The 10,571-nt window shown below is 47.2% G+C and overlaps 1 long non-coding RNA gene across 1 annotated transcript; it reads right to left on the bottom strand.

The window, feature by feature from the left end:
* Positions 1–717: 717 nt before the first annotated feature.
* Positions 718–10,333, bottom strand: Gm34488. The gene is made up of 4 exons (XR_381009.3): positions 10,234–10,333; positions 8,879–9,011; positions 2,324–2,387; positions 718–978 (listed from the first exon to the last, which is right to left on the bottom strand). It is a non-coding gene; the product is annotated as a predicted gene, 34488 (long non-coding RNA).
* Between the last annotated feature and the right edge of the window lie 238 nt (positions 10,334–10,571).

The raw sequence follows: 10,571 nt of genomic DNA on the forward strand, positions 1-10,571 counted from the left end.
GCCACCCCCACTGACATACTTCTACCTCAAAGCCACACCTCCTAGGCCTTCCCAAACAGTGCCACCAACTGCCATCCAAGTGTTCAACGCCAAGGCCTATGAGGATGTCTTAGTTAGAGCTACCACTGCCGTGATGAAACACTATGATTAAAGCAGCGTGGGAGGAAAGGGTTTATTTGGCTTAACCTTCCACATCCACATCACAGTTCATCATTGAAGAAAGGCAGGAACCTGCAGGCAGGAGCTGATACAGCGGCCATGGAGGGCTGCTACGCACTGGCTTGCTTCCCATGGCTTGCTCAGCCTGTTTTCTTATAGAATCCAGGACCACCAGACCAGGGATGGCACCATCCACCATGATCTGGGTCCTCCCCCATCAATCACCAATTTAAAAAAAAAACAAAAACACCTACCTGCAAGTCCAATACTTTTTTTTTTTTCTTCCTGAAGCCCAATCTTATGGAGACATTTTCTCAATTGAGGTTCCCTCCTTTCAGATGACTGTAGCTTGTGTCAAGTTGACATAAAACTAGCCATCACAGGGGACAGTCTCATTCAAACCACCAAGGGTACGACAATCCCCACTTACAATAAGGTCTGTAAGGCCCACAAAGATCACAGAGCTACACATAATCACGCCATGCATGTACATAGGTCAGAGCTCACTCCACACTAGACAAGCAGGTGATGTTTGTAGAATAAAAGCAGAAAGTATGCTGTTTGGTAACGTGTTTTAAAAACTGTGCACGATGAGAAATGTACATCTATGCCTGGTATTCAGAATCTCCCCCAGGACACTAATTACAAAGCAGTGCCTTGCAAAGGAGAAAGCCAGTTGACCCTCCTTTGAACCAAGTGATCAACGTTCACATGACCAGTAATAAATCGTACCGACAGATAGTAGCTCTTGATCTAATGCACTAAGAGGGGCATGCGATCACTTCTCTGATGTTCTTCCCAGAAGAGCAAAGGTTTGGTCTAAACACAAGGAAGAAAAATGTCAGTCATTTAAGTAGAGCAGTAAGGGTTGAAATCATAAACAAAATGAGAGGAACTGTTTCGGATTGGAGCAGGCAAGCAAGACATCAGCAAGTGCAATGTGGAATTCGAGATGCAGTCTGAATGAAAATGAGAGAACCCCAAGAAGATTATGGCCCACTGTGATGGCTCATGCTTGTGATCCTGGCAGGCTGAGGCAGGAAGATCACCATGAGTCTGAGTCCAGTCTGGGCTATAGAGTAAGACCTTATCTCAAATGTAGATAAACAGGGCAGGTGGGATAGTCCAGTAGGTAAAGGCTCTTGCCATCAAGCCCGAAAGCCTGAGTTTGATCCCTGGACCTTACATGGTAGAAGGAGAACACAGGAGAGCGAAGGTAGCCTAGGAGGCAGGGACACGGCATCGGTCCCGCGGAAGCTGCAGGCTGTTTGGACTGCTGGGTGTCCACAGACAAGGACCTTATGTAGCTTAGGCTGGCCTGGAACTAATAATGATCCTCTTCCTTCTTTCTCCTCCTGAGATAACAATTTCAAGTATGCTTCACCACACCCAACCAAAATGAGCTTTTTTGTCCTGTGTTTCTGTTGTTAGTGTTATTATTGTTGTTGAGAGAGTCTTATTCTATTACTCAGGCTGCCATAGGACTGATTATGTAACCCTGGCTGACTTCAAACTCAAGGCAATCCTTCTGCCTCCCCCTTCAGAGTGCAATGATTACAGGCATGAGATATCATGTCTACCTTTTCTTATATATAAATTCCATTTCAGTTAAAAACAACCACTAGACAGATCTTGACGAGGTCAGACACTGATATAGATCTTCAGCTACCGCTTTCCCACCTACTGGGGCTGGTCCCTAAGTCCATTGATCTCAGTTTCAAAGCCTAGTTCAAATACTTTTCACTTTCAAAAAGCTGCCCTGATTTCTGCAGACTTGCTGGCTTCCTCCCTGGACCCACACAACACTTCTCCTGAATGCCTCTTTCAGCACTTGTTGTCTCCACATCAGACATCAGAGCAGTGTGAACTCAGCTCTCCTGCTTAGCTCTGCCTCTTCTATCTTCTGACTCTTAACCTCCAGGGTCTTTTTTGAAACATTTTTATTACATTTATTTATTTACTTATTTATGTATGTACTCACACACGTGCGTGTGTTCTCTCTTTTCACCATGTGGATCACAGAGATTGAAGACCTGTCACCAAGTTTGACATTAGGCACCTTTACTCAGCGAGCCCTGTCATAGGCCCAGCTGTCTGTTGTGATAAGCCTCAGAGTTGGTTGGGTCAAAGGGAGACTTGTGACTCAGCTGGGTCTAACACATACCTTCCAAGTTTGCTTTCTCTCTTGCTGGAACTGAAAAACTCTTGGTTGGTGAGATCTCTGGTTGCTGAAGCCATAAGATAAAAAATATAGAAGACGTTTGGCACTGGAGTTTCCTCCTAAATGAGAAATATACCCTATTCTATAGGTCTATAGGTAAAGGACCACTAACAAAAGAATTTGAGAGACAGTGGGGAGAGAGAGAGAGAGACAGAGACAGAGAGAGAGAGAGGCCTGATTTGCTTATCCCCCTGGTGGTAAGAATTGAATCCAGAACTTTATATGCTAGGTGAACAGTAAACACAGTTACACACAGCCTGGCCCCTCTGTTTCTAACAAACAAACAAACAAACAAACCAAAAAAAAAAAACCCTCAATTTATTTTTATTTAATTATCATCATAATTAATGAATTCTGAAACAGGGTCTGATGGAGCCCTGGCTGGCTTAGGTTCCTCCTGCCTCTACTGCCCAGGTTCTGAGATTACAGGACTGAGCCACCATGCTTGGCTGTTTTACATATTTTGAGGTTTTCTGTCCTTGCCAGAGTGAGTGATTGATGCCTCTACCTGCTACACAGCACCAGACTCCAATGAACACTACTAAAACTTCCTCTCAGCAGCTGGCTCTTGCTGTTTTACACTTAAGGTAGCCAGAAGAATTTTCTGTGGCTCTCAACCCAAAGACAGAGAACATAAGCATCTATTTCTCTCCCTCACTGAGGGACTGTCAGATGCCCCATCCTAGACCATGTTCTTCCTGCCTCTGCCCAGCGACAAAACTGAGACCATGTAGTGAATTATTTGCCAGGTAGTTTTTCTGCTAGTGTGTTTCATGAGATGGCGGTAAAGGTAACAAGCGGTCTTTATTTTTCTCCTTTCTCTTGGTGTCTGTCCCGTTTGAGAAGGAAGCTTTCTAGAAGGGGACATCTCAGAGTCGGAGGTACTGCCTCTGGGGCCCAGTGCCTGGTGGGTAGATGTGACCAGGAGATGAGTAACATGCGCTAATGGGCTTAGAGAGATGCTCTGGCCTCCTGACTGTCATGCGGACATGATTTGTTTCAGAATGGTTCCAGCTTGTTCATTTACCCAAATCTTTCATGAGTTTTCAAAGCAGACCTAATTCACTTATTTGAAAAATGTCCAAAAGAAAGATGCTGTCCTTGCTTGACCATTTGACCTCCACTTTTTTTCTTTTCCGTTGCTGGGAACAGAAGCTAAGGGACTATGCATGCTAACTCGTTAAGGGCTAGCGCTCTACCTGAGAGTGGCACATCCCAGCACTCTGACCGTCCAAGTAGACTTCAGATTAACATTTTCCTCTATCTTGGTCATCTGTGTAGGGGTGAGGGGAGAGGTGAAGCCTTCAGTGGGGAAAGAGCTCCCGAAATGTGAGCCACACAGCCCCATGGTTTACCATGGGTTCTTCTCTGGTTGAATGTTAAGTTCTTAAGCAGCTTAACTCATTTTCCCAAGCAGTTTCCCTTTCTGTGAAAGAAAGATGACTAGCTAGCCTACTTATTCATGTGTGTGTGTGAGTGCGAGCATGTGTACATGCACTTGGGGTGTGCTATACTGACCTTTTACACTAGTGCTAGGGCTATGAATTCAAGTCCTCATGCTTGCATATTAAGTGGTTCACCCACTGAGGCACCTTCCCAGCCCCGTTTATCTATTTATTTATTTTATTTATTTATTTTTATGTACACTGATGTTCTGTCTGTGTGTCTGTGTGAGGGTGTCAGATCCTCTGGAACTGGAATTACTAGACAATTGCAAGCTGCCTTGGGGGTGCTGGAAATTGAACATGGGTTCTCTGGAAGAGCAGTCAGTGTTCTTAATCAGTAAGCCATCTTTCCATCCCTTGGTGTGTGTGTGTGTGTGTGTGTGTGTGTGTGTGTGTGTGTGTGTGTGTGAGAGAGAGAGAGAGAGAGAGAGACAAGTTCTCATGCAGCTAAGACTGGCCTTGAGCTCCTCATTCTCCTATCTTTACCTCCAAGATCTTCGATTTAGGCATGTGCTATCATGAGTTAGAAGTATTTGCTTTTGAGTCAGGATCTCAACATGTAGCCCAGGCTGCTGTAGAGCCCCAAATCTTTCTGCCTCAACTTCCTGAGTGCTATAGACATGCACTGACACATCCTGCTACCCTACATTTGGCTCAAGGTTGTCCCGAAGAGCTGTAAAAGGCTTTGGCAACAGCATGGAAACGGGAAGTTTGTATAACATGTGCCAAGTATGACTCACAAGAACTGTCCAGGATGCTTGAAGGGGCAGCGTGAAGTTTTAAAACGTGAACGGCAGGCATGGTGGCTCACACTTTTAATCCAAGCTCTTGGGAGGCAGAGGCAGGCAAATCTTTGAGTTCAAGGCCAGCCTGGTCTACAGAGAGAGTTCCACATGGCTATATAGAGAAACCCTGTCTTGGAAAAAAAAAAGGAAGGAAGGAAGGGAGGGAGGGAGGGAGGGAGGGAGGGAGGGAGGGAGGAAGGGAGGAAGGGAGGAAGGAAGGAAGGAAGGAAGGAAGGAAGGAAGGAAGGAAGGAAGGAAGGAAGGAAGGAAGGAAGGAGGAGAATTGTGGGTCATGGTGCACATACATTCACACTTCTAATACAGGTTTTTGGGAGGCAAAGGCAGGTAGGTGGATCTGTGGGTTTGAGGCCAGCATCTACATAGCTAGTTCCAGGCTAGCCAGGGCTACATAGTAAGGGTTTCTAAAGGGGAGGGGGCTTGGTGGTGGGAGAGAGTGGAAGCTGCAAAGTTTCCCAGTCCTGTCTCTTGTCTACATCATTGTTTCCTAATTTTTTCATCTGGAAATCTATTCTACGGATTTCTGTAGTCATGCAATATCTCTTTGATTGTTTCAGAATGGGCACTGAAGGATGTATAAAAATTGCAGAGAGAGAGAGAGAGAGAGAAAGAGACAGAGAGAGAGAGAGAGAGAGAGAGAGAGAGAGAAGCTCTTCAGAGTGTATTCCACGAACAAGGGCTTGGAGTTAAAATAGCTGTGACATCGCTGTGAGGCATAGGTCTTATATGTTTTGTTTTATGGGGACAATAATGGGACAGGTGATAGTTGCCTATGCTCTCAGCATTTGAGAAGTGAAAAAAGGCGAATCAGAAATTCAAGGTCATTTTTGGCTAGGTAGTGAATTTGAGGCCAGACTGGGCTATATGAGACCTTGTCTAAAACAAAGCAAGCCAGACAGTGGAACCGGAGGTGTGGCTTGTTGGTAGAGTCCTTTCCTACCGCACACAAGACCCTGGATTCTGTCTCTAGCGCTTGTGAGCAGGAAGATTGGCAGTTCAAAGTGATCCTCGGCTACAAGGGGCCTGAGATACACAAATCCTTGACTTTAAGGAAAGGAAAGGCCCCATTGTGCAGGCACACCCCTTTAACCTCAGCACTCAGGAACCAAAAGCAGGTAGGTATCTGTGAGTTTGAATCTAACCTGCTCTACGTGGTGGAGGAGGCTAGCAAGAGAGAGTGAGACCCTGTCTCGATAAACCAACAAATAAACAAATGTATTCCCTAGCTCGGTGACTTGTACAAGACAATGCAAGTAGGTTCTTAACATAGTCTGCTGCACACTAATGTCACTAACAGCACATACTTTTCTTGTGTTATTTTATTTTGGAGATAAAATGGGGTTTCGAAGAAGGGATGCTGTAGTCCTGGGTCATACAGTCATCAGCAATTGGGTAGGATATGACCCACATCCTTTTTTAACTTTTTGGTGCTGTGGTAATGCTGGACAAGTGCACTGAGCTACACCCAGGCCTGAACGCACCTCACTCTGACACTAGACCCCAAGGCTGAAGCACTGTGGGGCCTCTCTTTCTGGCCCACTGACTCAGGAGCTGTGGGTGGTCTTACTCCTGTACGTGGGCAACAGAGCCAGAGAGTAGCCTCTCAATCCCTTGGAAGCCAAATATAGCCAGTCCTAGTTCTTCAAGGCCAGATCCCCAGGCTGGGCCTGCTGCTGCCTGCTCACTGGGCAGTGGGTCCCTAATCACTACTCACCCTCTTGGCTGTTTTCCAGGAGACTCCGAGAGAGACTCCATTCAGATAACCTCTCCTCAGGATATTTCTCGGCAAGTTGGGTCTGTCAACCATGTTGCAGTAATTTTCAACTCCAAGCCTCTCTTATGTACTCCATTTGCTTGGAGAGTCTTTCCTTATTCCTCCTCCAGTGCCCTGCATGAGCCTTCATGATCCTGGGACCAGAAGGAAGTCATTCCGTCCCTCCCTTCCTCCATCCCTCACTCTTCTTCATTTGTACAATGAACCACTTATTCACCCACCCAGCTCACTACCCATTTACCCGCTCAGTGACTGCCCACGTATTCCAGGGACTTCATATATTCTAGATTAGAAACTTCTGATATTGAAGGCCAAGTGCCAAAAGATAAAATTTCCACCAACATCCACACATATAACAGTCTTAGTGTGCTCCTCACAAACTAATTATTTACTTTTTGTTTTCTCAAGTTTTTACTATTTTTGCACTTGTGTGTGTATGCACGTGCTGGGGTGTGTGTGTGTGCACGTGCGTGCAGGCGAGTGTCCCATGTCATACTGTGAGTACGAAGGTTAGAAGAAAACTTGCAAAAGGCACTTCTCTCTTCCCACTGTGTGGCTCCCAGGCATTGAACTCAGGTTGTCAAACTTCTGACCAGTGCCTTTATCCAGTGAAGTATCTTGGTTTTGAAACAGTGTCATGTAGCAGCCCAGACTGGTCTTGAACTTGCTGTGTGGCTGAGGCCGGCTTTAGACTCCAGATCTTTCTTTCTTCACTGTCTAAGTGCTAGGAACAATTGTGGTCAGGTTCAACTTCACCTTCTTCTCATAAATGTGTGTGTTAAATACAGTGGGCAGTGAGGGATGGCGGGAGGCTGGGCTTTGGGAAGTAGGTTGGATGGTGAGGGCTTCTGCTGAGAGGGATTAGGGGATTATACATTTTTTCATAGCCTTGACTAGCCTGGGATTTACCCCATAGACCAGGCTGGTCTGGAACTCATATACATCTACCTGCCTCTGCCTCCCAAAGAAAAGGAGCTAAAAGAAGCGGGCCACCACCACTCCTTATCTTACAGGCTCTTACAGCTAGGTGGAATTTCTCAGGTACCAGTGGAGGGGACATCATGTTGAGGGGCAGGCTGCAGGCTGGAGCAGGGACACACCTGCCTTCAGCATTTGGCTTGCAGGTTGTCCCCTTTACTAAGGGCCTTTCCAGGCCCTCCCTCGCCCTCCCTTCTCCATGCAGCTCCATCCTTTCCCTGCTTCCCCGAGCCCAGGGTCTTAGTTCAAAGCTTGTACTTTCCAAGGTTCTTAGTGTCCCTGTGGTGATGGCAAGCCCAGAAGACTCTCCCATGGTTCACATGGGAGAGTCTAGAGCTCAGTACAAACTCAAGGTCATCTGTTAGAGTAGGTGGCAGCCCGACTGAGCTTGGCACTGATTGCTTGAAGGAACTGAGCAGGCTCTCTGTGTTAGTGCCTCCTGAGGTCTAGCAGGAAGTGCTTAGAGCTGCCAGATCCCACTTCTGCTAATGGCATGTGAAGCGGTTGCAGAGCCATTTTGCTCCTCTGGAAAGTGGGGCTAATGCTAGTGTCTACTAAAGACATGTCAGAGGGTGCTGTGAAGCAGAACTTGTGACTGCTTTCTGCTGTCCCTGGAACCCAGTGGGTACCTGACAATGAGGTGTTTATCAAACCAAGTGCATCGGTTCTAGAGCATAGCATCAGGTAGCACTATCACACCTCTGTGTTCCAGCCATACTCATTAGGACAATATTCTGTAACCTAGTGCTACTGCGTGGCTCAGTGTGTTCATGGCCACAGCTCTGCTGTACTTTCTGCGGTCTCTAAGAGAGAGTTAGGGAGTCCCACAGTCGTCAAGGGTATGTCAGACCACAGGGGCCTCCTGGCATTCCACATGGGTCTTGATAACTCTCCAGTGTTAAGATTAAGGCAGGGCCTGATGGACACACTTCCAGTCCTGGAATGGTGTGAAAGGAAGGGCTGCGTGTACATCAGTGAGAAAGAGCTTTCGGGGCATGAACAAGGTCTTCATTTCAATCCCTGACACCAATAAAAGACAAATCTGCTGGTGTCAGTGGCCCACACCGGTCAACCTAGCCTTTGGGAAGCAGGAGCAGAAGGATCAGGAGTTGAGTTCAAGGTTATCCCTGGCTACATTGCAAAAGAGAGGTCCGTCTGAGCTACACGAAATGCTGTGTCAGCAACAACAAACACCCCCTCCCCCAAAACAAAAACAAAAACTACAAACAAACAAAAATGGATCTGGAGGTTCCAGGCAGGCATCAGATTCATCTGACAACCTCCATCCCAGCTTTCCCCTCGGGCCATCTCTTTCCTACCCCCAGCGTTAATGCACTGGGCTCCGTTTTATATCAGCTGAGCTCTCAGCCAAAGAAAACTCATCAATGCCTAAAAAACCAGCCAGCCGGGAGGAGGCTGCTCTGGAATGTCGGAGGGGGTCACGGAGCTGCCTGTGAGCAGCCCACAGAGAACTCTGCAGAGAAATGTGAACAGCTACCTTTTTTGGGGAAGTCAGAGCTCCACATGTTGGAAAAGATCCAGGGAAACCAGTCTGGAGACTCAGGCCTCAGTTTCCCATCATCTCGAGCACCACAGCCTTTACAGGGTATGGAGACCCTCAGTGGGACTGGCTGCTGGGAGAGAACACAGAGAAAGACAGCTCTCCATCTTTGGTGGGCAGACATGCCGGTGGGAGGCAGCCACTTGTAAGGCTTATCCTGTTCCTGAGACAGAAGCCTGGGGCCTAGCAACCCTGATCAACATTCTCGGGCTGGATGGATTTCAAAGTTCAAGAAACTCTTCTGGGTTTTAAAAAGTGATGGGGGCGGGGGTGGGATGGGGGTGTTTTAGGCAAGGTTATACAGGCCTACAATGCCAGTACTTGGGAATTTGAGTCCAGTTTGGGATACATAGCAAGAGCCTGTCTCAACAATAACAATGAAATGGACAGCAAGGTGACTGCGGCTAAGTGTTGGCCTAATGATCTGAGTACGATTCCCAGGACCCAACTGACTTCTGCAAGTTGTCCTCTGACAACTGCACAACTAATACACATGCACCATGGCCTGTGCACTCACATGTGCACATGTGTACATGTGCATGTGCACACAATTAAATGTAATAATGATGATTACATGAAACAAAATAAAAGTGACCTGGTACGCTCTGTAGAAGTGATTGTTGGTGGTGTGGTTTTTGTTTGTTTGTTTGGTTTTTTGTTTTTGTTTTTGTTTTTGTTTTTTGTGAGACTGCATCTCACTATGCTGCCCAGCTAATTTTAAACACAAGTTCTTTCTGCCTCAGCCTCCTGAGTAGCTGGGGCCACACAAGTACCACCATGCTCTAAGAGTATGATGACTCTTAAGAGGCCTCAGCTGGTTCAGGCCAGGCTTTTGCATCAGATGAGCATCCCTTGAGTGTATAGGGAAGCTCCTGGCTCATTCAGGATGGTGGGTGTATAAAGAAAGGTTAGCTGGGCGTGGTGGCGCACGCCTTTAATCCCAGCACTCGGGAGGCAGAGGCAGGCGGATTTCTGAGTTCAAGGCCAGCCTGGTCTACAAAGTGAGTTCCAGGACAGCCAGGGCTACACAGAGAAACCCTGTCTCGAAAAAAACAAAACAAAACAAAAAAAGAAAGGTTAAGGACCTGGTTCCTTCCCCCATGGTGACCAAGAGAAGCAGAGGCTCAGTGCAGGGTATGGGGGTATCACATACTCAAGACCTACAGGGTGAGCAGAAGGTAGGAGTGAGTAAGAAACAGGGCCGGGTGAGTCCTCATTCAAGTCTTGTCACCACTAAGGCCTGAGTCTGGAAGCCGGGCAGGGCCTGGGGAGAGGAGGTTCCTTAGACAAACCTCAATGGCTCATCAGTGAGTTGGTCCAGGAAGGAGTTAAGTTGAAGCTGGGCCCTGGCCAGACTTCTGCAGCCCAGGGCTAGCAACAAGGCCTGCCTGTCTGGGGCCTGTTTACCAGTGTGCTTGCATCACCGACTCCAGCGTGCAATGCAAACACTCACATTGTTGGGTCATGAGAAACACAGGACTGTGGTGACATCATGCCCAGCCAGGAGGGTCTTACCATCTGCCCTCTGCCTCAAGCTGAAGGTGTTCAGTTAGCACTGTTAACAGGAACTCTGTCTTCTTATAAAAACCCAACTGGAGAAACTTAGCCAGTGGGGGTGATGTGGAGTGTG

The sequence above is a fragment of the Mus musculus genome, chromosome 11 (assembly GCF_000001635.26).
Source record: "Mus musculus strain C57BL/6J chromosome 11, GRCm38.p6 C57BL/6J".
NCBI classification, from domain to species: Eukaryota; Metazoa; Chordata; class Mammalia; order Rodentia; family Muridae; genus Mus; species Mus musculus.